The sequence below is a fragment of the Prionailurus viverrinus genome, chromosome B1, assembly GCF_022837055.1.
Source record: "Prionailurus viverrinus isolate Anna chromosome B1, UM_Priviv_1.0, whole genome shotgun sequence".
Lineage (NCBI taxonomy): Eukaryota > Metazoa > Chordata > Mammalia > Carnivora > Felidae > Prionailurus > Prionailurus viverrinus.
Window position 1 is genome coordinate 151,211,862 of NC_062564.1, and position 27,972 is coordinate 151,239,833.

General features: G+C 38.7%; 1 long non-coding RNA gene across 2 annotated transcripts; it reads left to right on the forward strand.

The window, feature by feature from the left end:
* The first annotated feature begins 342 nt into the window (after positions 1-342).
* Positions 343-27,330, forward strand: LOC125164174 (uncharacterized). 2 transcript variants are annotated; one of them, XR_007151664.1, is made up of 5 exons: positions 343-438; positions 1,532-1,648; positions 2,172-2,262; positions 19,888-19,978; positions 27,193-27,330. It is a non-coding gene; the product is annotated as an uncharacterized LOC125164174 (long non-coding RNA). The 2 variants fall into 2 exon arrangements; XR_007151665.1 differs by having other exon boundaries at positions 1,573-1,648.
* The last annotated feature ends 642 nt before the right edge of the window (positions 27,331-27,972 follow it).

The following is a 27,972-nucleotide window of genomic DNA, read 5'->3' on the forward strand; positions in this document are numbered from 1 at the left end:
TAAATAAATGAGCAGGGGGCTGAGGTCAGGCAAGAAGTGCTGACTTCAGTGATTAAGTTTTGCAAGAAGACATTAATCTTGAAGGTTGCCAGATGTTCCTAGAAGTGAGAATGTGGCTTGGATAATGTGACTAATAATTGCAAGGGATTCTCTTCTATGTTGCTAGGACTTAGAAAATTAGAACTAAAAGTATATGAAATAATCTCCAAAGGTGAAATTGTAAAGGATTATGACAGTTGGTGGGCTGAAAAAGAGAGATGATGTAATGACTATAGCAAACAATAGAGGGAATAGAGGTGGAGAACTCATGGTCCACTATTCCCACCACTTTGTCTGGTGCAGGTGCTGTGTTCGGTAACAGGAGTCACCTGGTATGAAGGATATGGATTTGGGAGAAATGATCTTATCAGACAACTTGACCTGATAAACCAAATGGAGGTATACTGAGAAACTCTCATTTTATATTCCCGAAGTGATGCTTTCATGATTAATTATTTTTCTAGATATCTCTATGAGTCATACAAACAAATGTTTTCAGAACTAGTTAACCTGGGGTAAAAAAAATGACTAATCAATTATAAGTATAAAATTGGGAGTTAGGGGTGAAATGCTGCTTTTACCATTCTTACTGGAGAAGACTTACATTAAGGTATGATCTCTATTTTGATAAAGCTGGTTGACGATTATTGTCCCCTGTGATATTGACATGCTTCACCCATAGTTTCCAGCTAAAGAATATTTGCCAATCTGAGGGTATTTACACTATGGTGTGGTTTCAAAAAATTATTATTATTTTTTAAAATTTTCTACTCCACTTTTACCCTCGTATATTTTCTCCCTTTAAAGAACATGAAAAATGTACCAGTCTAATATTGCATCTTAGTTTTAGTATTGAAATTATAAAGCCAGTAGACTATTAGTTTAACAGCGCTTTGTCCCAAGTATCTTAGAAAATATTGATGCGTAATTTGTAAGAGCTTTCTAAGGCTAACTGCAGGCTCTCCCCAGAAAAGTTTGAGAACTTGCTACAAAGGAAGAAACATTTCCCCTCATTGATTAACAAATACCAATTCCATTATAAATATACATGCATGTTGACCTTTTAGTTTGTTTTCCAGAATACAAATTCAGTAGAGCCCCCATACTGTTGCACATGCTGTGAAGGTATTTTGGGGGCACTGAAACACAAGTGGGGACATCAATCTACCCACTCTATTTTGGAGCCCCTATATGAAGCCTTATTTCTTACTCCTCTGTGGTACTGGAACAGAGCTCGTGCTAATCAGTAGGCCTGGGGTTTAAAGATTTCTTCATACTGGAGCTCTGTAAGCTTAAATGAAGAACAGAATAGAGTCTTACACAAATAAGATGAATACTGACTGGCTTATAAAGTCTTCCCCCTTTGATTTGAAAAACAAATATGCTTGCATTGTTAGACTGTATGTACATTGACATAGGCTTATATAATACAGCTGGTAAGCTAAGGAAGCAAACAAAAACAAAAATGAAGCCCCAATTATTTTTTCCATAGATAGACAGAAAAGACTAATTCTCATTTGTGTGATTTTGAAGGGCTGCCTTAAGTCTGGTACCACCAATCAAAACACAAATTGGGAGATTGAATAACACAGCACTTCCATTTAGAAAGGTATTTTAAGATTCCTTATACTAAAGTTTACTCTGTATGAATAGTTGTGGTATAATTATTGCTTCCACGTACATACTGACTTGCCAGAGTTAGACACTGTGCTATTGTCTTTATATTTTGTATATGTTATCTATAATTTCCACAAGAAAATTCTTATTTTCCTGATTTTAATAGAGGAATCAGAACCTAGAGAAGTAATGTATAAATTCCATGTTCAGATTCTGATTTCCCAGATACTCTCAGTATAAGAGTTTCTTAGCCTCTTTGGGCTGTAATTTCTTCAACTCTAAAATATAGACAAAAGTCTTACCTACTTGTAGATTCATGTGGAAATGGAGATGAAATGAGTCAATGACATTAATAGACATACATAAAGCCCTTAATACAGTGCTTGGCACATAATAAGCATTATACAGTGCTTGTTGTTATTATTATTATTATTGTTATTAACAACACTATAATAGACTATGTTATATATTTCCTGAGTATCTATGAATTTTTCATGTTTTAATAATTGCTTTAGGCACCTGAGATAGCAGAGAATAAAATGAAACTAAAAAATTCTTCTTCTCAAGAAGCTTCATCCTAATAGAGATGGACAGTTAATGAAGAATGTAAGTAAAATAATAGTATGTTAGATGGTGAAAATGCAAAAGAAAAAAGCTGTGGAGGAGGACGGAATATGAAACTTGGGGTTTATAATTTTTTTTTTTTTAATTTTTTTTTCAACGTTTATTTATTTTTGGGACAGAGAGAGACAGAGCATGAACGGGCGAGGGGCAGAGAGAGAGGGAGACACAGAAACGGAAACAGGCTCCAGGCTCTGAGCCATCAGCCCAGAGCCTGACGCGGGGCTCGAACTCACGGACCGCGAGATCGTGACCTGGCTGAAGTCGGACGCTTAACCGACTACGCCACCCAGGCGCCCCTATAATTTTAAGTATTGTGATCAGGGAAAATCTTTCTGAGAAGACAGTACCTGAAAAAGACTATATATACATAAAGAGGTGAAGGACTGAGTCATGTGGATATCTGGGGGAGGAACATTCCAGGACATGAGGGCAGCAAGTGTGACCACTCTGATGTGAAAACACACCTGGCAAGTCTGAGGGGGAGCAAGGTGCCCAGCAGGATGGAACATAGGGAGAGTGAGAGATTACAGGACAAAAGAGTGAGCAGGGAGCAGATCCTATAGGGCTATGGAAGCTATTGTAGAAACACTGGTTTTTTTTTTTTTTTTAAGTTTATGTGTTTATTTTGAGAGAGAGAGAGTGAGTGGGGAAGGGGCAGAGAGAGAGAGAGAGAGAGAGAGAGGGAGACAGAGAATCTCAAGTAGGCTCTGCACTGTCAGTACAGAACACATTGCGGGGCTCAAAGTCACAAACCATGAGATCATGACCTGAGCCAAAATCAAGAGTTGGATGTTTAACCAACTGAGCCTCCCAGGAATCTCAGAAACATTGTTTTTGTTTGTTTGTTTGTTTTTAGTTTTTAAAAATGTTTTTATTTATTTTAGAGAGAGGGAGGGAGAGAGAGAGAGAGAAAATGCACATGGATTGGGGAGAGGCAGAGAGAGAGGGAGACACAAAATCCCAAGCAGGCTTGAGTCTCGGAGCTGTCAGCACAGAGACCGACGTGGGGCTCAAACCTGCCAATTGCAAGATCATGGCCTAAGCAGAAGTCGGATGCTTAACTGACTAAGCCACCCAGGTGCCCCCAGAAACACTGGTTCTTAATTTGACTGAGATATCAAAGACTTCCAGCAGAAGAGTGAAATGATCTGTCCAATTTATACATGTTTTCCTGGGATTCCTGTGGCTACAGTGTTGCAAATTCATGGAAAGAAACAGGGAAGGAAGCTAGGAGGCCTTTGCAAAAATGTAGGCAAAATGTAATGATGGCCTGGACCAGAATAATAGCGGTGGAGGTGGTGAAAAGTGGTAATACTCTGGATATATCTTGAAGACAGTTAATAAGATTTGGTGTTGGATGGGATAAAATAGAAGAGTGTATATGTGTGAGAAGAAGAGTCAAGAGTGACTCCAAGGCGTTGGCCTGAGCAACTGGAAGAAAGGAATTGCTCACCCCTGAGAAAGTGTTGGTGGAAGGTTTGGGGAAAAGAACCAGTTTGGGAATTCAGTTGAGGTATTTTATGCTGGAGATGCTTATTAGACATGCATGTAGAGGCACCGAGTGGCAGTTTGAAGTAGAAAGGTAAGGTGCAGGCTGGAGATTAAATTTGGGAGCCATCAGGATAGTGGGAATAATTAAAGCTTGGATGGAATCACCAAGGAATAGGTGTAGCGGGAAAATAGGTGAGGTTTAGGGATCACCAAGTCCTGGGTTATTCCATTGTTAAGAGCTTGGTGAGCTGAGGAGAAACTACCTTAGAGAGTGAAAGTGCCTGGTGAGTGATGAGAAAGTCAGGGGAGTGTGGGGTTTTGGAAACCATGACAAGGAGGAGTAAATGATCAAATATGTTAAATACTTGGTGAAGTACGATGAGGATTGAAAATTGACTCTTGGATTTAGTAATGATGAAAATGTGTTGACAACCATAAGAAAAAGAGGACTTTCCATGGAGTCGTGGAGGCAAAAACATTATTGGAAAGAATTTAAAAGAAAATAGGGAGAGAGAAACAGGACACAAGTAGGCACAGGGACTTCTGTATAGGTATTTTCTGTAGCGGGAAGCAGAGAAAGTGGTCTGTGGTTGTCAGGGGAGGTGAAGTCCAGGGACAATTTTTGTGTATTTTAATGGGAGAAATAATACCATGCCTGTGTGTTGATGGAAGAGAGGTACCAGAAAAAGTAGCCTTCATAATGCAATAGAGAGAAGAAATCAGCCATACCAATATTCTCAAGCAGGCAAGATCTGATGATACTCCTTGCTAAGTAGAACAGTTAAGCTTAGCCAGGGACATTGACGTTAGCTCACTGTAATGAGAGAAGAAAGAGAGATAGGTGGGAGGATATAGTAGTGAAACTTGTGAAACTCATCTGATTGTTTCCTTTTTCTCAGGGGAAAATAAGAAGATAGTTCAGGGAAGAAAAATGACCAAAGAGTACAGGGTTTCCTATGATGAAGACAAAGAAAGTAATGAAAGGCATTTTGAAATTAGTCCCAAGACTAGATTGGACCATCAGTGTTGAGGCAGGACAAAAAAATGGCAGTCTTACCTGGAGTTGTAAAGTTTCTGTGCTTTAACCTGACACTAAGCAGTGAAGGTGTAAAAGACCAAGGGTGTTAGGCTTACTATTAGCACTTGGGGACCCCTCTGGACCCTGTAGATAAAAAGCTTGGGGAGGCCAGAGGGCGACCTTACTTTGAACACGAAGGTCTCTCTGTGCAAGCCTCCCTCTTGACCCCTGTTGGTGGAGGGAGCTCTCCCCCAGCCCATTGCTCCATAGTTCCTCAGCACTTGGTGTTAAAGGCAAAAGCTTTAGATCTGAATAAAACATAAAGGGATTTATGTAGTGAAGTAATGCTACAATAATAATATTGAATAGTCAGTGTCCAAGGACTAATAAAGTATGCAGATCCAGGGAGCTTATGTTTTGGATTAGTTTCTCATTTGTACTTATTTGATCCATAGCATGAGGTCAGTCCTTTCCTGTTTAAATTAAATTGATTTCCATCATTTAAACATTATCTAAGTAGGACAGAGAATTTTCAAAACTTAGGGAAATTATCCATCATTAATGAGGGACTTCAAGGTTTCCATTGAAAGTGGAAAGGTTTGATTTCATGAGGTAAAGCAGTATTCAAAGATTTAATTACAAGTAACTATAAAATAATCAGACTGGTTTTCTTATACTGGGCCAGTGTCACTTTTTTTAATAGGCAGAGATATTATATTGTATATTCATTTTTTAAAACAGCAAAGCTTTTTGTAGTCTTCATTTGAGAGTGAAACTAGCATCATTTGATTTTAAAAATGAAGTTTATCATTAAGTTCCCAAAGAAGAGGTAGTAATAATGATAGTTAGCATTTGTTACATGGGTACTGTGTCCCAGATATATTATCTTTTTTATTCTTTAAGGTAATTGTGGGACATAGGCACTATTAATTCCACTTCTAGGAGAAAATTTAAGATCAGATGAGTAAATTGCTCAAAGTCAAACAGCTAGCAAATTGTAGAACAGTGACTTAACTCCACATCTGTCTGCTTTCAAAGTGTGCTAATATGGCATTCTTTCAACTCTTCTACCTTGAACTACTCACTCTGGACAAATCAGCCAGGACAGCTTTATGAGTAATCAGGGTAGATGATTGCTTAAGCTCAAAAAAATTAACTCTACTTCCTTTCAGTTCATCATTATAATTTCAATCTTTTGGGTCATAATGTGTTAGTCTTTGAGAGTCCATTTATGTTTAAAATGCTATTACTTGTGGGTCATTCATTCAGCCATTATCAACTCACATCTTTATTACTAGTCAGCTATGCAGCATTAATTACCAGAGAGTTTGACTGCTGAAGAGTGAAAATATTCACCCAGGATAAGATCTGGAGGCTGGAGAGAATTCTGGGAGGAATGTGCCAAGAGGAGAGAAATATAAACTGATAGGGAGGTTGTAGGCCAGAAATTGATTGAGTTTCCTCTATCAGGTCACAGTAGAGAAATTTACAGCTTGAATGGTTCTTACAGATCAAGCACTTCAATACTCTTATTTTGTAGATTACAAAGCCTAGCCCCCAGATCACACAGCGGGAATAGAGGTAGAGGTAGGATTACAATCACAGATCAGAGTCCTTCCCATTATAAGGCTGCCATACTAGGTTGTTGTCAAGCTATAGCCTTTGAATCTTAATGCATTCACCCTCCTTCCCTATTTTGGAGTCTGAGTCATGTACCTCTCTTTCCTCATTTCCTTCAAGGTTTCTCTGACATATAAAGCACTGAATTGCTGTTTAGTTCCCAATTTCTCCTACTTCTGGGTGTCCCCAAATCCAAGGCCATTAATATATAAATTTTTACCCCAGGAGCTGCTCAAAAGAGACTCAATTACTGCCACACAAACAGATCTAAAAAAAGGATGCAAAACTATGTTGCATGATCTTACTTGAAACAGTTCCCACTGTCAGTATTAGGGATCCTGTCAGCAGTAAGAAAATGCATAAGCAGCAATTCCAGAAATGCTCAGAGGCAATTAACTCATAATCAGTTACCTCAAATGATTGTCTTCCAATAAAAATTCAAAATCTTCTTTATTCTCAATTTCTGGCAAGGTTTTGATTTTAGAGTATGAATGGAAAATGAATAGACAGTAGTAGGTGTTAAATATACAGAGAATCTGCTTTTGCTTTAGAAGCTATACAGGGAAGCCTGTGAAATCTTTTTAACCAGGCAGCTTTAACTGTCCATGTCCAAAAGAATCCTCTGAATACTCTAAATTCCTGCACATGATTCTATTAACTTCCAAACTTGATGTGTTGTCCAAATTCTACCAAATAATAGAATTGACTCCTACAACCAACCACCATTTATCTAATCATTTCTAAATCCTTCTGCATCTACTGTGGATACTCAGCAGTACAGAAATGAATAGATTTAATGTCCTTTGAGGTTATGTGGAATTTGAAACTATTGATGGGAATTTACCTAAGAGTTAGTCAATAGGTCATTTGTCTGGGAGAAGTTGTAACCAGACAGATATTGACCTTTGTATCTACCTCTGGTCCTCAACTTTGAGTCCAGCTCAAGTCAGACTGACCAAATTGATGATAGTCTAGCATCTCATTGCCATTTTATATAGGTGGTTGGCCTGTGCACAGAAGGAAAGGGGAAGTCTGGATGTGGACAACAGGGCTTAAAAATATGCTTGTAACTTGATCTGATCTCATTCTTGAAGACATTCTTGAATGTAGAGAAGAGAGAAAGGTTTCTTCTTTGTCTCTAGGGAAAAATTCTGTTTATTTACTAATATTGGTGGAAAGGCTGTTTCTTTACATGGCTGAAATAGTTATATAAATGTAGTTCTAGTTGTGGTCATAAGCCAGAGTGTTTCTGCTTACAGTGATTTCCTATTTCCTAGAGGAGTATTTATGTACAATGTGGTAGGCACCTTGTGACACAGCTCTCAATGAACACTTCTCCCCGAATCTGTCTCCATAACTGTTTCAAGTAGGGGGCATGCCCTCATGAAATCCCCTCCCCTTGAGTGTGGTTGGTCCCTCATGACTTGCTTCTAATGAACAGAATGTGACAAAAGTGATGCCTATCACACGTGTGATTAGATTACAACAGGTAATCTTGGTTTGATGAAGTAAACTACCATGTTGACCATGTGCAAAAACAGTAACGGCAAAATAACAGTGAAGGAGGTCTCTGGCCAAAAGCTCATTAAAAACTGAGGTCTCAAACAAGCTGTAAGAAATTAGATCTTGCTAACAACCATCTGAGAGAGTAAGAGACCCTTCTCAGTTGAACCTTTAGATGGCTGCAGCCTTGTGAGAAACTCAGAGCCAGACAACTCAGCCATCACCCAGGTTCTTGAATCACAGGATTCTGTGTCTTTTTTTTTTTTATTTAAAAAATACTGAATATATATATATATATATTTTATTTATTTTTATTTATTTATTTATTTATTTATTTATTTATTTATTTATTTTTTTATGAAATTTATTGACAAATTGGTTTCCATACAACACCCAGTGCTCATCCCAAAAGGTGCCCTCCTCAATACCCATCACCCACCCTCTCCTCCCTCCCACCCCCCATCGACCCTCAGTTTGTTCTCAGTTTTTAACAGTCTCTTATGCTTTGGCTCTCTCCCATTCTAACCTCTTTTTTTTTTTTTTCCTTCCCCTCCCCCATGGGTTCCTGTTAAGTTTCTCAGGATCCACATAAGAGTGAAACCATATGGTATCTGTCTTTCTCTGTATGGCTTATTTCACTTAGCATCACACTCTTCAGTTCCATCCACGTTGCTACAAAAGGCCATATTTCATTTTTTCTCATTGCCACGTAATATTCCATTGTGTATATAAACCACAATTTCTTTATCCATTCATCAGTTGATGGACATTTAGGCTCTTTCCATAATTTGGCTATTGTTGAGAGTGCTGCTATGAACATTGGGGTACAAGTGGCCCTATGCATCAGAATTCCTGTATCCCTTGGATAAATTCCTAGCAGTGCTATTGCTGGGTCATAGGGTAGGTCTATTTTTAATTTTCTGAGGAACCTCCACACTGCTTTCCAGAGCGGCTGCACCAATTTGCATTCCCACCAACAGTGCAAGAGGGTTCCCATTTCTTCACATCCTCTCCAGCATCTATAGTCTCCTGATTTGTTCATTTTGGCCACTCTGGCGTGAGGTGATACCTGAGTGTGGTTTTGATTTGTATTTCCCTGATAAGGAGCGACGCTGAACATCTTTTCATGTGCCTGTTGGCCATCCGGATGTCTTCTTTAGAGAAGTGTCTATTCATGTTTTCTGCCCATTTCTTCACTGGGTTATTTGTTTTTCGGGTGTGGAGTTTGGTGAGCTCTTTATAGATTTTGGATACTAGCCCTTTGTCCGATATGTCATTTGCAAATATCTTTTCCCATTCCGTTGGTTGCCTTTTAGTTTTGTTGGTTGTTTCCTTTGCTGTGCAGAAGCTTTTTATCTTCATAAGGTCCCAGTAATTCACTTTTGCTTTTAATTCCCTTGCCTTTGGGGATGTGTCAAGTAAGAGATTGCTACGGCTGAGGTCAGAGAGGTCTTTTCCTGCTTTCTCCTCTAAGGTTTTGATGGTTTCCTGTCTCACATTTAGGTCCTTTATCCATTTTGAGTTTATTTTTGTGAATGGTGTGAGAAAGTGGTCTAGTTTCAACCTTCTGCATGTTGCTGTCCAGTTCTGCCAGCACCATTTGTTAAAGAGGCTGTCTTTTTTCCATTGGATGTTCTTTCCTGCTTTGTCAAAGATGAGTTGGCCATACGTTTGTGGGTCTAGTTCTGGGGTTTCTATTCTATTCCATTGGTCTATGTGTCTGTTTTGGTGCCAATACCATGCTGTCTTGATGATGACAGCTTTGTAGTAGAGGCTAAAGTCTGGGATTGTGATGCCTCCTGCTTTGGTCTTCTTCTTCAAAATTCCTTTGGCTATTCGGGGCCTTTTGTGGTTCCATATGAATTTTAGGATTGCTTGTTCTAGTTTTGAGAAGAATGCTGGTGCAATTTTGATTGGGATTGCATTGAATGTGTAGATAGCTTTGGGTAGTATTGACATTTTGACAATATTTATTTTTCCAATCCATGAGCAGGGAATGTCTTTCCATTTCTTTAAATCTTCTTCAATTTCCTTCATAAGCTTTCTATAGTTTTAAGCATACAGATCGTTTACATCTTTGGTTAGATTTATTCCTAGGTATTTTATGCTTCTTGGTGCAATTGTGAATGGGATCAGTTTCTTTATTTGTCTTTCTGTTGCTTCATTGTTAGTGTATAAGAATGCAACTGATTTCTGTACATTGATTTTGTATCCTGCAACTTTGCTGAATTCCTGTATCAGTTCTAGCAGACTTTTGGTGGAGTCTATCGGGTTTTCCATGTATAATATCATGTCATCTGCAAAAAGCGAAAGCTTGACTTCATCTTTGCCAATTTTGATGCCTTTGATTTCCTTTTGTTGTCTGATTGCTGATGCTAGAACTTCCAGCACTATGTTAAACAGCAGCGGTGAGAGTGGGCATCCTTGTCGTGTTCCTGATCTCAGGGAAAAAGCTCTCAGTTTTTCCCCGTTGAGGATGATGTTAGCTGTGGGCTTTTCATAAATGGCTTTTATGATCTTTAAGTATGTTCCTTCTATCCCGACTTTCTCAAGGGTTTTTATTAAGAAAGGGTGCTGGATTTTGTCGAAGGCCTTTTCTGCATCGATTGACAGGATCATATGGTTCTTCTCTTTTTTTTTGTTAATGTGATGTATCACGTTGATTGATTTGCGAATGTTGAACCAGCCCTGCATCCCAGGAATGAATCCCACTTGATCATGGTGAATAATTCTTTTTATATGCCGTTGAATTCGATTTGCTAGTACCTTATTGAGAATTTTTGCATCCATATTCATCAGGGATATTGGCCTGTAGTTCTCTTTGTTTACTGGGTCTCTGTCTGGTTTAGGAATCAAAGTAATACTGGCTTCATAGAATGAGTCTGGAAGTTTTCCTTCCTTTTCTATTTCTTGGAATAGCTTGAGAAGGATAGGTATTATCTCTGCTTTAAACGTCTGGTAGAACTCCCCTGGGAAGCCATCTGGTCCTGGACTCTTATTTGTTGGGAGATTTTTGATAACCGATTCAATTTCTTCACTGGTTATGGGTCTGCTCAAGCTTTCTATTTCCTCCTGATTGAGTTTTGGAAGAGTGTGGGTGTTCAGAAATTTGTCCACTTCTTCCAGGTTGTCCAATTTGTTGGCATATAATTTTTCATAGTATTCCCTGATAATTGTTTGTATCTCTGAGGGATTGGTTGTAATAATTCCATTTTCATTCATGATTTTATCTATTTGGGTCATCTCCCTTTTCTTTTTGAGAAGCCTGGCTAGAGGTTTGTCCATTTTGTTTATTTTTTCAAAAAACCAACTCTTGGTTTCGTTGATCTGCTCTACAGTTTTTTTAGTTTCTATATTGTTTATTTCTGCTCTGATCTTTATTGTTTCTCTTCTTCTGCTGGGCTTAGGCTGCCTTTGCTGTTCTGCTTCTAGTTCCTTTAGGTGTGCTGTTAAATTTTGTATTTGGGATTTTTCTTGTTTCTTGAGATAGGCCTGGATTGCAATGTATTTTCCTCTCAGGACTGCCTTTGCTGAGTCCCAAAGCGTTTGGATTGTTGTATTTTCATTTTCGTTTGTTTCCATATATTTTTTAATTTCTTCTCTAATTGTCTGGTTGACCCACTCATTCGTTAGTAGGGTGTTCTTTAACCTCCATGCTTTTGGAGGTTTTCCAGACTTTTTTCTGTGGTTGATTTCAAGCTTCATAGCATTGTGGGCTGAAAGTAAGCATGGTATAATTTCAATTCTTGTAAACTTATGAAGGGCTGTTTTGTGACCCAGTATATGATCTATCTTGGAGAATGTTCCATGTGCACTCGAGAAGAAAGTATATTCTGTTGCATTGGGATGCAGAGTTCTAAATATATCTGTCAAGTCCATCTGATCCAATGTCTCATTCAGGGCCCTTGTTTCTTTATTGACCGTGTGTCTAGATGATCTATCCATTTCTGTAAGTGGTGTATTAAAGTCCCCTGCAATTACCACATTCTTATCAATAAGGTTGCTTATGTTTATGAGTAATTGTTTTATATATTTGGGGGCTCCTGTATTCGGTGCATAGACATTTATAATTGTTAGCTCTTCCTGATGGATAGACCCTGTAACTATTATATAATGTCCTTCTTCATCTCTTGTTACAACCTTTAATTTAAAGTCTAGTTTGTCTGATATAAGTATGGCTACTCCAGCTTTCTTTTGGCTTCCAGTCACATGATAAATAGTTCTCCATCCCCTCACTCTCAATCTAAAGGTGTCCTCAGGTCTAAAATGAGTCTCTTGTAGACAGCAAAAGATGGGTCTTGTTTTTTTATCCATTCTGATACCCTATGTCTTTTGGTTGGCGCATTTAATCCATTTACATTCAGTGTTATTATAGAAAGATACGGGTTTAGAGTCATTGTGATGTCTGTATGTTTTATGCTTGTAGTGATGTCTCTGGTACTTTGTCTCACAGGATCCCCCTTAGGATCTCTTGTAGGGATGGTTTAGTGGTGACAAATTCCTTCAGTTTTTGTTTGTTTGGGAAGACCTTTATCTCTCCTTCTATTCTAAATGACAGACTTGCTGGATAAAGGATTCTTGGCTGCATATTTTTTCTGTCTAGCACCCTGAAAATCTCGTGCCAATTCTTTCTGGCCTGCCAAGTTTCAAAAGAGAGATCAGTCACGAGTCTTATAGGTCTCCCTTTATATGTGAGGGCACGTTTACCCCTTGCTGCTTTCAGAATTTTCTCTTTATCCTTGTATTTTGCCAGTTTCACTATGATATGTCGTGCAGAAGGTCGATTCAAGTTATGTCTGAAGGGAGTTCTCTGTGCCTCTTGGATTTCAATGCCTTTTTCCTTCCCCAGTTCAGGGAAGTTCTCAGCTATTATTTCTTCAAGTACCCCTTCAGCACCTTTCCCTCTGTCTTCCTCCTCTGGGATACCAATTATGCGTATATTATTTCTTTTTAGTGTATCACTTAATTCTCTAATTTTCCCCTCATACTCCTGGATTTTTTTATCTCTCTTTTTCTCAGCTTCCTCTTTTTCCATAACTTTATCTTCTAGTTCACCTATTCTCTCCTCTGCCTCTTCAAGCCGAGCTGTGGTGGTTTCCATTTTGTTATGCATTTCGTTTAAAGCGTTTTTCAGCTCCTCGTGACTGTTCCTTAGTCCCTTGATTTCTGTAGCAAGAGATTCTCTGCTGTCCTGTATACTGTTTTCAAGCCCAGCGATTAATTTTATGACTATTATTCTAAATTCACTTTCTGTTATGTTATTTAAGTCCTTTTTGATCAGCTCATTAGCTGTTGTTATTTCCTGGAGATTCTTCTGAGGGGAATTCTTCCGCTTGGTCATTTTGGATAGTCCCTGGCGTGGTGAGGACCTGCAGGGCACTTCCCCTGTGCTGTGGTGTATAACTGGAGTTGGTGGGCGGGGCCGCAGTCCGACCTGATGTCTGCCCCCAGCCCACCGCTGGGGCCACAGTCAGACTGGTGTGTGCCTTCTCTTCCCCTCTCCTAGGGGCGGGATTCACTGTGGGGTGGTGTGGCTCATCTGGGCTACTTGCACCCTGCCAGGCTTGTGATGCTGGGGATCTGGCGTATTAGCTGGGGTGGGTAGGCAAGGTGCTCGGGGGCAGGAGGGGCAGGCTTAGATCGCTTCTCCTTAGGTGATCCACTTCAGGAAGGGCCCTATGGCAGCGGGAGGGAGTCAGATCTGCTGCCGGAGGTTTGGCTCCGCCGAAGCGCAGAGTTGGGTGTTTGCGCGGAGCGAGCAAGTTCCCTGGCAGGAACCAGTTCCCTTTGGGATTTCGGCTGGGGGATGGGCGGGGGAGATGGCGCTGGCGAGCGCCCTTGTTCCCCACCAAACTGAGCTCTGTTGTCAGGGGGCTCAGCAGCTCTCCTTCCCTTTGTCCTCCAGCCTTCCCGCTTCCGAGCAGAGCTGTTAACTTATGACCTCCCAGACGCTAAGTCGCGCTTGTTGTGGGAACACAGTCCGTCAGGCCCCTCCGCTTTTGCAAGCCCGACTCGGGGGCTCTGCTTGGCCGGCGAGCCGCCCCTCCGCCCCGGCTCCCTCCTGCCAGTCCGTGGAGCGCGCACCGCCTCGCCGCCCTTCCTACCCTCTTCCGTGGGCCTCTCGTCTGCGTTTGGCTCCGGCGACTCCGTTCTGCTAATCCTCTGGCGGTTTTCTGGGTTATTTAGGCAGGTGTAGATGGAATCTAAGTGATCAGCAGGACGTGCGGTGAGCCCAGCGTCCTCCTAAGCCGCCATCTTGCCGCAACTCTCAGGATTCTGTGTCTTTTTGAGCCGCTAAGTTTTTGGGGTAACATTATCTAGCAATAGGTAAATAATGTGAATTGTGATTAGGACACTCTTATAGTCATAGATTTCTTCAGAAAAATGTGGAAAGTATAGTCTCTATCAAAACACACTTTAATTCTTCCATTCAACAAATATTCATTGAGCACCTATTATGTGCCAGCAGTTTTGGAGGCTGGGCTGAACCTGTGGACACAGACACAAATCCCTGTAGACTAGGCATGATCTATGTAATCCCAGCTGATAATACTAGTCATCAGTGTTTTTCTAGATAAATTAAATTTTTCATTATTCATCCACCAAATCTTTATTGGATGCTATTTCTAGGAAATCAATGATAAACTTACTATATCACATGAGAAATAAAAATCAGCACACAAATTACTATAAGACAAATATCATTATAAGCAAGAGGTCCTTAATCTGTTATGGCCCTCTGTTAGGTATTCCTGACTTTTGTGACTAAATAAATGCTATTTCTGCAAACAAAGGAAGGAAGGAAGGAAAAGGAAGGAAGGAAGGAAGGGAGAGAGGAAGAATGGGTATAATTATAGATAATTTGTAGGTGGAGGATGAGAAATTGAATGGATTCACTTCTCATTCTCTTAATTTTCTGAGAAATGAGGAAGGCAGGCAGGCGGGAAGGAAGGAAGGAAGGAAGGAAGGAAGGAAGGAAGGAAGGAAGATGTTATTTTTGAAAGATTAAGTAAAAGAGGAAGAGTAGATTTAAGTTTAAAGAGGATGAATTGACTTTTCAATTTGTTTGAATTTGGGGATATCCAGGTGGACATATCAAGAAGGAACTTACAAGTGAGTTTTGGGTTAGAAGCGTGCCTGCGTGGCTCAGATTAAGTGTCTGACTCCTGATTTTGGCTCAGGTCATGATCTCATGGTTTGTGGGTTCAAGCCCTACGTCGAGCTCTGTACTGACAGTGTGGAGCCTGTTTGGGATTCTCTGTCTCCCTCTCTCTGCCCCTCCCCTGCTCACACACTCTCTCTCTTTCAAAAATAAATAAACATTAAAAAAAGAGTGAGTTTTGGATTGGGAATAAACATTTGGAAGTCATCAGCTTGTAAGTGGCAATTGAAACCATAGATTTAGGACTTGTCCAGGAAAATGTATAGAATGTAAAGGAGCACACATATTTAAGGAGGGAATTCATGGCTACAAGGAAGTGTTGAAGAGGTAGGAAAATGGACAGGAAGGGTGTCTTTATAATATACCAGTGGAGAAGGGGATTTCATGAATGGGAAAATCTAGTGTTCAATCACATCAGAGACTATAAAATAAAGGCTAACAGATGTTCCTTTCATATAAGAATAAGAAGAGATTGATGGCCTTAACTGAGAGTAGCCTCAATGGGGAGGTGAGGGCAGAAATGAGAATGGAGTGAGTTGAAGCACAGACATATATGAAAAAGGAATTTGTAAGATGAAGCTCAGAAACATTGGATGTAATAATTATTCGTCTTTTCTATATATCGTGATGGAAGTTTTTTGTTTTATTTTCTGTTTGGATGAAAATATGTTCTTTTTTTAGTTGTAGAACTAAATGGAATATAACATAAATTTTATAATTTCATACAGTAAATCTCATGTCTTTTTGAAGTTTTATCTTTTTCCTGACAGTTGAAATACAATATTTTGGTTGGTGCTTGTGTTGGAACATTACAGTGAAGTTTAGGAATGTTATTTTGGCATACAAAGGATGTATGGGCTCTCATCTATTTCCCTGGTTCAGCGCTTAATGATGAGTGATAGGAAGAAGAAGGGAAGTCAACACTGTTGCCTACTTTTGTCTGTGAAAAGATGGTGATTAATGAAGATGCAACTAGTGGAGACGTAGGTCTGAATATGAGATGAATATGTATGTAGAATGAGGTTAGAAGTAGATGAAAGTCAAAGTTTGAGAGTTTAGGGAAGAGAGGGACATTTGATTGAAAATCAAAAGCAATGGGTTAGCATAAGATCTGAAGGACTTATAGAAAGAGAGACACTTCTAAAACTGAAGGTAGTATATAAGAATGGGTGTAATTATAGATAATTTGTAGGTGGAGGATGAAAAATGGAATGGTTTCATTTCTCATTCTCTTAATTTTCTGAGAAATAATGAGCTCTTGGGCAGTCTGAACCCATGCAATTTCTCAATTTTGCAGCTCAAGATTGCCTTTCTTGTTTAAAAAGTTTTTTCCAATTCAAGGAAAAAAGTTGCTAAACTTGGACCAATTTTAGGGGAGTACTTAGCTTGAGCCCATCCCCAAAGTACTTGTTTATAATAAAATAAGTTGAGTATTACACTAAGGAGAACCTGGGAGATAGATTGCCAGATAAAATATAGGTAACCTACTTAAATTTGAATTTTAGGTAATAAAAATTTTTTTTCTAGTGTATAAAGTATATATGAATACTGCATGGGACCGACATAAAAATATTCATTATTTATCTGAAATTCAAATTTAACTTGTAGTCCTATATTTTTATTTTCTAAATCTGGCAATCCAACTTAGAATAAGAAGGGAAGCTCTTAAATACTATCTTGAGCATCCATATTCTTTCTTTTTCCTGTCTTTCTCAATTAAACACTCATTCACTTGCTCATTAGGTTTTAGAAACAAAGTGTGGTGTAATCTCATCTTTAAAAAATAAATCTGGTTTCCTTTTTGAGTCATGCTTTTCCCGTTCTGTGAAGAGAGGGCACCATATCATGCCTGAGGGAGGAATGTGGTTGGGCAAGAGAAAGTGCAACTTTGGGAAGAAAACTCCTAGAGAAAGAACATGCAAAAAGATTGTGTGATGTGCATTTAAACTGATTTTCCCAATACTGCAATTCAACCCAGATGGTGACAGAGAAAATTCATGCCATTAGACTAAGGTGTGTTTTGTTTTCCAGTGAATCTAATTATGGCCAAAGGAATTTAAAAATAATGCAAAATGTATTTAAAAATTATTAGAACAGAAGGAGAACATGCTCTCAAACAAACAGGTACTGATGTATTTCTCAGAGGCTTAGAAAAATACTACACACGGCAAACAGCCTAGAGACTCTAAAGTCTTCTAGTTTGTTCTAATTTTTAGTGTGTATCTTACAGTTGTTTTAAAAGGAGAAAGTGAACCTGACCCTTGAGTAGAGTTTACTGCTCATAGAGAGTGATGTGTCTAAAATAAGACAATCTGAGTAATAGGAGGTGGTTTAGCTTTATGATGTTGACCTTATTTTTAAATTTTATTTAGTTCTTTGTTATACATCTATATCCATATCCACAATAAAAATAATGACTTTATATTTACAAAATGTTTCCAATTATGCTTGTTATTCTTGTCAACTGGAGAGTAAGAAGCATGAGTACATGAAGTTGAATCATTGAGCTCATTAGTATAGTTGCTTGGGAGTTTAGATATATGTTTTTAGTATTAGAGTTGTTTCTTTAAATATTAATTATATTTTAATTACTGTGCTGATATAAAATAAACTTTGCTTTAATTATGGTCCACTTAGCTTCTTCTAAGACTTCTCTCCTCCTCTATAAAATTACCAAGTGTATTTAAGAAACTCACACCAGCTTTTAAATCTCTGGGGTATTCTTCAGGTATGAAACAATGATTTAAAAATGAAAAGAATGAAGAATAAATTATAAATTATTAGGATAAATTTTAAAAAATAAGCTGACTTTAGTCTTTTTATCCATCTTTAACAAACCTGAATTCATCTCTCTGGACTTATTGAAATAAACACATCTAGAATAGAAGGTAGACAATTCTTAAGGCTCAAATAGAATTCGTGAAAGATTTCTGTGTTAATTATTGTAGATAGAATGTAATTGATTTGGCAATGGGGGAATGGTGGTAAAGAGAGGAAGTAAACCTGTTTGAAATAGATTTTTAGAAATAAAATACCATTGAGTGATAAAGAATAACACTTAGGAATAGTATGTGTAGGAACCATCTGTACTCATAGACGTATGACTCACTGTTCTACAACCAGTTGACATCTAATACCCAAATAGAAAGTGAGGCACAAGAACAGACACTCAGATCAATGGAATAGATAGAGAACCCGGAAATGGACCCAAAAATGTATGGCCAACTAATCTTTGACAAAGCAGGAAAGAATATCCAATGGAATAAGGACAGTCTCTTCAGCAAGTGGTGCTGGGAAAGCTGGACAGCGACATGCAGAAGAATGAACCTGGACCACTTTCTTACACCATACACAAAAATAAACTCAAAGTGGATGAAAGACCTCAATGTAAGACAGGAAGCCTTCAAAATCCTCGAGGAGAAAGCAGGCAAAAACCTCTTTGATCTTGTCCACAGCAATTTCTTACTTGACACATCCCCATAGGCAAGGGAAACAAAAGCAAAAATGAACTACTGGGACCTCATCAAAATAAAAAGCTTCTGCACAGTGAAGGAAACAATCAGCAAAACTAAAAGACAACTGACAGAATGGGAGAAGATATTTCCAAATGACATATCAGATAAAGGGTTAGTATCCAAAATCTACAAAGAACTTCTCAAACTCAACACCCAAAAAACAAAGAGTCCAGTGAAGAAATGGGCAAAAGACATGAATAGACACTTCTCCAAAGAAGACATCCAGATGGCCAACCAATACATGAAAAAATGCTCAACATCACTCATCATCAGGGAAATACAAATCAAAACCACATTGAGATATCACTGCACACCTGTCAGAATGGCTAACATTAACAACTCTGGCAACAACAGATGTTGGCGAGGATGCAGAGAAAGAGGATCTCTTTTGCATTGTTGGTGGGAATGCAAGCTGGTGCAGCCACTCTGGAATACAGTATGGAGGTTTCTCAAAAAACTAAAAATAGAACTACCCTACAACCCAGCAATTATACTACTAAGCATTTATCCACAGGATACAGGTGTGCTGTTTCAAAGGGACACATGCAACCCCATGTTTATAGCAGCACTATCAACAATAGCCAAAGTATGGAAAGAGCCAAAATGTCCATCAATGGATGAATGGATAAAGAAGATGTGGTATATATATACAATGGAGTATTACTCAGCAATCAAAAAGAATGAAATCTTGCCATTTGCAACTATGTGGATGGAACTGGAGGGTATTATGCTAAGTGAAATTAGTCAGTCAGAGAAAGACAAAAATCATATGACTTCCCTCATATGAGGACTTTAAGAGACAAAACAGATGAACCTAAGGGAAAGGAAACAAAAATAATATAAAAACAGGGAGGGGGACAAAACAAAAGAGATTCATAAATATGGAGAACAAACTGACGGTTGCTGGAGGGGTTGTAGGAAGGGGGATGGCTAAATGGGTAAGGGGGATTAAGGAATCTACTGAAATCATTGTTGCACTATATACTAACTAATTTGGATGTAAATTTTAAAAAATAAAAAATAACGTTAAATCAAAAAAAATAAATACAAAGTGGTAGTTGCACGTTGGGTGTGCTCTTTAGAGCTAATGGGGTGATTCTACATTACTAGAAATTAAGGGGGAATGTTGTCTCTAGAATGAGGTTGTGAAAGTTGCTATCTGGTCTGTCAGCACCATTTACTGGTGGGGTGATACCCCTCACATCAGTGTAGTACAATAAGAGCAGTGAGCAGAGAAACTAGTGAATTAGTATATTTGTTGAAAATACACCTTTTAATTTTTACATGTTTGTGAACAGGAATAGATTTTGTGCTGAGAACTCTCCCACATCGTGCTGCTAGACACAGATTCCATGACTAAATAACAGAGGACTTTTGCGTTTGTGCAAGGTGAGAAAGAAATCTCTATCATTGTGTCTTACCAAAGAGAAAGGGGAAAGATAGTCATGTTTCTGTAAAAGTACACAGGAACACTAGTAAATTGTGGTTAATAGTATAATCTTTTAGTACAGAAGGGAAGAATATAGCAAACATTAAAAGATGGATTTTTGACCATCTGCATTTGCTATAAAGGTACTTACTTTTAATTACACATAGTTTTCTTAAATAAAGAAAACAACAACCACTTCTCCCTTCTTCCCTTCTGTCCCCTCCCCTTTCGGTCTCTTCTCCTCCCCCCCGCCCCCCGCTCTGTTTTTGTTTTTTGAAAGTGGGGGTGAAAGAGGCATTGAGGCAGTAGTTGTCAAGATAAAACATACGAGAGGGCAGATATAAACTTCTTTTTCTCTATTTTATTTGACAGAAAAAAATAAAAGGTAGTAAAGGAAGGTAATAATTATTGACCCTCAGTATTAACTTTGTTCTCTTGGGTAAGCACATAATTAGGTTGTTCTTTAAAATGCATATTATGTAGTCGGCAGCCAACTCTGGTTTAGATCCGATAACTCCTTATGCAGGCAGCTTTTTAAATGCACATCATGTACCAAAGGAACTTTTCTGGTCTATTGGGTAAATATGTATTAAAGTAATTTTTAAAATACTTATGTACTCAATAGGCTGGAAGTGGTCAATGGTTTAATGAATAGTCATGCATTTTTAAACATGTATTATTATTTATGCACTGACCCAAGTGAGAAAGTCTTTTAAAAATGGCATATTCCTGATGACTGTGTAATTTTGCAGTAAAATCTTAAAAGTATTTCAGGAGAACAGAAGCCAATTTTAAAATTACATTATCTCATCATCCCTTCACCTCATTTTTCCTGGCTGCTCTTCCTCTTATGGGATGTATTATAATAGGCTCATTTATGGCCTCCCTGCTGGCCTAATTTCATTTTCATATTAAAGCTGATTTACATTTGAATTGCAATTTTAGTGCTGAATTTATCCTATGTTGACTCATAGTGTCTGGCACATAGTAGGCACTCCGTCAATATCTGTGGAATGAGTAATTTTTATATTTTTGTGTCATTCCTGCAAGCAAACATGTCTTATGCCTGCTGTATGCTAGGCACAGTGTTGGGTATCAGTCAGCTTAGCACAAAGATAAGACATCTATGGGTCACAAATGGATTCAAGCCTGACTTCCAGCCTCATCACTTATCAGCTGCCTCTCCTTTGATAAAGAAGCTCCCCTTCTCTGGAACTCAACTACACAAAGGGGAACAACAGCTCCAATCTGGCAGATTTCTTATACAGTTCAGTTGAAACTTCATATGGAAGACACCAAGCATAGTACCAGGTACCTAGTGAGCTCTCAGTCAGCACTTTTTCTCTCTTGACCTGTTTTCCCAGCCAGAAATATGAGAAACATTCATTTCTAGACAGCAGAGGCTTCCAAACTATACAGTGCTCTCATCACGTATATAAAGAAGAAAATTTTAATACCTATAACAAGCCTCATCCTCTGGTGTCAGGAACACATTGACTAATTCTTGAAGTTCCCTTTCCAGATGGGGGCCTCGTGTGGGCACTGACTTCTGTGCACCAAGACTTACCTGGGCATCCTCAAACCCTGCATGCTCATTTTATTCCTGCCTTCTGTGATGGCTCCACCCCAGTATTTGGCTTCTTTCTCTCCCATGTTCACAATCTTGCAGGATCAGAGGAAAGCAGTCCTCAAGGTCCCTTCTGAATTCCAGAAAGTTCCACAAAAAACCCTCCAAAAAGTCAGATTTTCTAAGAGCAAACAGGGGTAATGATATCTCCTGCACCACAACACGGTAAATAGGGTCTTGAGAATAAGCATTATTAACATGCTCACTGAGCTGCCTCAAATCCTATTTGGAGGGAGTCATGGTATAAATAAATAAACATGCTCCCTGGATCTTTACAGTCTGAGCTTTAGTGAGCCACTTCAATCTCAGAAAGGCATTAAAATCGCTGGTACATAATTGGATTTGTTTTGCTATTAGGTGCAGCTCTCTAACTTTTCCCTTGTATGCCACATTCCCAAACAGGAGAGTCTCATCCTGATGGAAATGCTATCAATGATATGACTCCTGGGATCACCTGAAGGGTAGAGAAGGAGAATCAGGGGACGCAAACTCTTTTGTTCCCTCTCATTCTCACTGCATACCTGTTTTTTCAGCAGATGCTGGGTAAATGGACAGTGCTCATCACTATTGTGTAGGCATAGGGTCTCTCTTCATTATGAAGTTGTTGATTCTTTATGGTATCCATGGTCTTGGATTAGAAGCCTTTGGCTTGTTAAAAGACTTAATTTGAAATGGAAATCTCATGTTATTTATTTTTTACCTATGGGAAGATTATATTTTAACATGTTTAATCTGAAGAAAATATATATATTTAATCTGGTATGCCGTTCTAAAAATCTGTTGCAAATGGTTATACGTGATGGTTTAAATAAATTATTATAAAGTAGTTTTCTTTTCCTAGTAAAAATGGAGAGACAGAGAAGAGTTGGACGTCTTTCCAAATGACTATATGAAGGAAAAATCAGATGTATCTAGGGAAAGTTGATGTTATACTGGAGGGATACATTTAGAGACAAATTTGGGTCCTGTCAAAACTTTGGGGTGTATACAAATATTGACACAAAGAGCGCAACCAAAATGGATTCAGGGAAGAAAGAATCCAGAGGCCCGAGAGGGAAATTATAGTTTTGAGGTCAGTTCTGAGCAGATTTATAGGGAAAGAGTGATTATAAGTTTGAAAGGAAACCTCTCAAGTTCGAGCTCTGGTTCTCCAAATGAGGGAGCACAATTTCATTAGTGGAACTATAGTTCAATCTGGGGATAGCCAGGAGGACACAGTCTGCCCTGTTTGTTAATAGAATAGCTTATCTCTTTCAGAGGAACTGAGAGGACAGATATAAACTAGATTAGGTAAAGAATGCATCACTGCAGCCATGGACACTGATGTACCAGAAACTTTGTCACTGTAACTTCTGAGCCTCTTGCTTCAGGATAAAAAAGGGGCTTTTACAGAGGGCACATTGAAGAGTATGAGTTGAGGTGGTAAGATGAAGTTAGCATGCATGGCATGAATTGTTTAAAAATGGGGGCATGTAAAAGAGACCTAAGGAAAGTCCAGAAAAGATTGTTTTACAAGAAAGGCAGCTGCATGCCAGAGGCAAGGATATTATACGATAAGCAGGTATGACCTAGATGCACTCAAAATCTATAATCTCAGATAAGAAAAGTGGTTCTGGAATCAAGACCAAGAGGTCACAGATGGGCCTAGGAGACCAAGATTCTTATGATAAATATGAACAAAATAGCAAAAATGTGGAGACGTGTCTGTTAGTGGAATACTGATAGGCACACTTCAACACAACTTGCAGAGTCTTTAGGGAAAAGCAAAGACTAAATGCACAATTGCTGAAGAATAAAGCATACCTTGAATACCCTGCTTGGACATTGCTGGAATCAGAATCTCTTGTCTCTTTTCTATTCATTTAGAGCACCTATTCATTAGGCAGTACCTTCTCTCTTGGTTTCTGCCTGGCTGTGGGAAGGATCAAGTTACAATCTTAGATCTGATTTACTCCTCCCTTCCAATTAATGTAGTATTACCAAACCAAAATTTCTACCACTAACCACTTAAGAGGAGATTACCTTTGTAGCCAAGGAAAGAAATTGTACCAATAGGACTATTGTCTTCACATGGGTTGAGCGGACTGCCGTCTGTGTCTGAACCATCCTTCACCTCTCACTGCTGCAGGCCTCAGGCCACAGGGATGCTTGAAGACAGGAAAATAAGGGCCTGGCCTGCTGGGGAAGAGAATTCCAGAATATTTGTCCCTGGGCTGGTCCCTCGAACAGTCTTGTTTTTATAGTGTTCATAGTTTCTTAGGACTAGAAGACTGATACCCGAATAGCTTCTGGCTTACTTACTCTTTGGTAAGTCTGAGAATGTAAAACAAAGTTTTCTCTAATCACTAGAAGGCAAGGGGGCTGGTTGGTGGAGTCAACTATTAAGTAAACCCTGGGATTGATGGTAGTTCCTGCCATCTTCAATGGCATGCTATTGCTGAAATTGAGAAGGCATAAACCAGCCCAACCCAAGGAAGATGTAGGGTAGTAATCTTTGTTCTTGATCTTTGCTTCTGTCCTTTATTTATTATCACTTAGGGCTGTGCCTCCATAATAGAAGAAAAAGAACAGGGTGAGCATGGTATCCTGTGGATTATAAGAGGTTACAGGTATCTTGGTGAGTGGATTTAGTAAGATCAAAAGTTGTAGAGCATGGGAGTGAGTGGTAAAATGGCAGTAACAGGCCTAGAACTTCCTTTAAAAAGAATGAATGGAATGGAAACAGAGGGAAGGTGTGGCAAAGTCTTCTCCCACCTTTTTTTGTTGTTGTTGTTAATGTGGGATCCTTTGTGTGTTTAAGGACAGAGTAGTCAGTACATAGGGTATGTATGAAGGTATTAATGTGAAAGGGGAAAAGTAAGTCCTGACTGCTAGTCATTAGCACTGTGACAACAAGAAAGGTACTACTCTTACATAATTTTATTTTTAATTTTTATAATAAAATTGGTGGTTAGTTTAGGTCAGGGGTTCATCACAGTGGTAAACATCAGAATTCCCAAGGGGCTTTTTCATAATACTCTAAAAGTTGAGATTGGAACATGTATATGATTACAAAGCTTCCTGGATGATTTGGATATACAGTTTCTGTGGCTTAGAAGTCAAGGAACAGCTTAGCAGAGTCACTTCTAAGACCGAAGTCAAGGGGCTAATTGGTGAGATCTCATCTGAGGTTTGATTGGGGAAGGATTTGCTTCCAAGCTCACATCATATTGGCAGTATTCATTTGTGTGTGTGTGTGTGTGTGTGTGTGTGTGTGTGTGTGTATTATTGGCTTGAGAACCTCAATTTCTTGATGACTGTTGATTAAGAGCTGCCCTCAGTTTCTTGCCATGTAGTTCTACCCCAGTGATTTCTTCCTCAAAACCATCAATGAAGGGGGGAGTCTCCTCACAAGATGGGCATTGCAGTGTTATGTAATATATTTATATGCTTGTAAACAAACATATCCTGACACCTTTGCTGTATTCACTTGGTTAGACATAAGTCACAGGTTCCACTTATATTATGGTGTAAAAACCAGATGGTAGGAATCATAGGTGCCACCTTAGTCTAGTCTTTCCACTACACCTGTTATCTAAAATCTTGTTGGGGCACCTGGGTGGCTCAGTGGACTGAGCATCTGACTTCAGCTCAGGTCATGATCTTGCGATTCGTGATTTCAAGCCCTACATTGGGCTAGCTGCTATCAGCCTGTCAACACAAAGCCTGCTTCAGATCCTCTGTCTCCCTCTTTCTGCCCCCACCCACTTGTGCACTCTCCCACCAAATAAATAAATATAAAAAAATATATATAAAATCTTGTCAATGCCTCCATTTTTAATTACTATAAATGACTGAGGGTTTTTCACTTTTTCATTCAACAAATACTTCATATGTCAGGCATGGTCCTTAGATACAGCTCTTGCCTTCAATCACAGATACATGAATAATTATAATATAGTGAGAAGAAACTGTAAGAAACATGGGGAGAGCCTAGGTATGCCTGATGTTGACAGGGGTAGGTTTTTATCATCAAATTTGGGCATGACTCTAGGCGAGATTATTAAACGGATAGTTTGGTGCACCGTGAGTAGAAAAGCAGCATTTGTAAAAGCTGTCAATTGTCAGTGGGCTGAAGTTGAACCCTCATTTGCTTTTTTTACAGTAAGAGTTATAAGGATAGTATGGTAAGCTTAGAATGTTTGGACCAGAATGTTTGGAAAGCTCTTGCTATGCCTGTTTGGAAATCATTTGGAAATATGGACTAGAACCTAGTACAACTAAATAAATTAATTGCTATTGAAAAAAACGTACTCAAAGGATACAATCAGTGCTGCTCAACCAATGAACCCATGTCATTGTCTGGAGGAAAATTCCTGCTGTCAGTGCCAGAGCTCCATCTGAGTCTTTCTTCTCTTGAGCACTTTTATTAGTGATGTGAATGAATATAGAGAAGGCACAGAAGCAGAGAGGACTAGAAATGATGACAGAAGCAAAATCCAAAATGGTAATGCAGTAACAGTTGATCAACTCTAATTTGATAGATATTTCTAGTAACAAATGCAATGTCCTTTTCTAAGAGCCAAAAGTTGGCAGCAGTTATAAATTTGTGGAAAGCAAGTTGTTCATTTAGGAATTTTAGGTTACCTAGGTTAAACGTGAGCTATTTGTGTGATAAAAATGCCTCAAAGAGCAGTACAAATAAAATATTAAAATACAGTCATTTAAGTATAGCAATTAAATTGAGTGAAAACTAGTTTTGATCTCCCAGGTTCTGAGATTTCATTTGAAGGATTTCATCTGTTCTGCGGATGCCTTTTAAGAGCGGATACAGACAAACCATAATGTGTTCAGATAGCAAGAACAGAGCTGGTGAGATGGATTGCAAATGTTGTAATATAGGAAAAGCCTAAAGAGATGAAGGTGTTGAGCCTGGAAAAGGGTGTGTCAGAAGTGAATCTAGTTGAAAAATTTGAAAGGCCATCTTGGGTGAAGTGAATTGGACTTATTTTCAATAGCTTCAATGGAAAGACATCAGACCAATTTCTGAAAGTCGCCATGAGACTGATTTTGGAGGAATTTCTTGGATCCTGAACTGTCTAAAGTTGGATAAGGTTGCTTTGGAAAATGTGTTCATTGTCATTGAGGGGGTTCAATAATATGCTGGACAGCTTGATAGGGTGTTATTGATTTGATTTAAGAATTAGATATATAATTAGGCACATGAGCTCCCATCACAAACCATAATTACAGTTCCATGTCACTATCATCTGTAGAGTTTTAAAACGCGTATACACATCTGTGTTCCACTCCAGCCACATTGTATAGTCAGAATTATTCTATATCTTATTTCTATAGAATTATTTCTATATGTTGAAGAAATTCCATACGTAAATTTGCAGGTCAGTCAGAGTTGGCTGGAGAAGGATACAAAGGAGCATTAAAAAAGTCTTTCATACTTTCTTTACTCTTGCCATAATTCTGAAATACAAACACCATTAACTATTTCATCCCTTTTGCCCCCCTCACTTTGGTGGTAAACATTGTCTAATCACGTGTTGATTCCAGTTCTCCCCTGCAGAAGACAATAATGATATAGGCATTTAAACAAAGAGGCTTGGATTGAGAAGAAAACTATCAACTACTGAAATTGTCTAAGAGGAAGGAAAAAGGAATTCAGAAGCTTATGGATGAAGAAGGTATCTTGAGGACAGACCACTTTTCCCTATAAAGTGTTTCTCCAGAAAACACCTATTAGAACAACTTGCTTAAGTAAAATAAAGTTGTGCTGATTTTCTGGGTTCTTCAATTAATCAACTAATACTACTGTTTGTTTTTAACTGGCTTCCCTGTGCCACTGGGACACAGAAATGATAATGTGCTTTATTTTCTCTAACTTATATCTTCTTTCTTCTTTCCTCTTCTGTAAAGATGATTCATAATCAATGAAAGTATTGATATGTGAAAGACTAGATGAAAACAAAATTGTTAAAATAACCCATAAAGAATTAAAGCACTTTCAGAAATTTGAAAAATTAATAGAAATAGCTTTTTTTTTTTAAATTTTTTTTTCAACGTTTTTTATTTATTTTTGGGACAGAGAGAGACAGAGCATGAACGGGGGAGGGGCAGAGAGAGGGAGACACAGAATCGGAAACAGGCTCCAGGCTCTGAGCCATCAGCCCAGAGCCTGACGCGGGGCTCGAACTCACGGACCGCGAGATCGTGACCTGGCTGAAGTCGGACGCTTAACCGACTGCGCCACCCAGGCGCCCCTAGAAATAGCTTTTTAATAGAAACAGTTAAAAGGGAATCTAGAAATCATTTCCAATAATTATGTGGATGTTT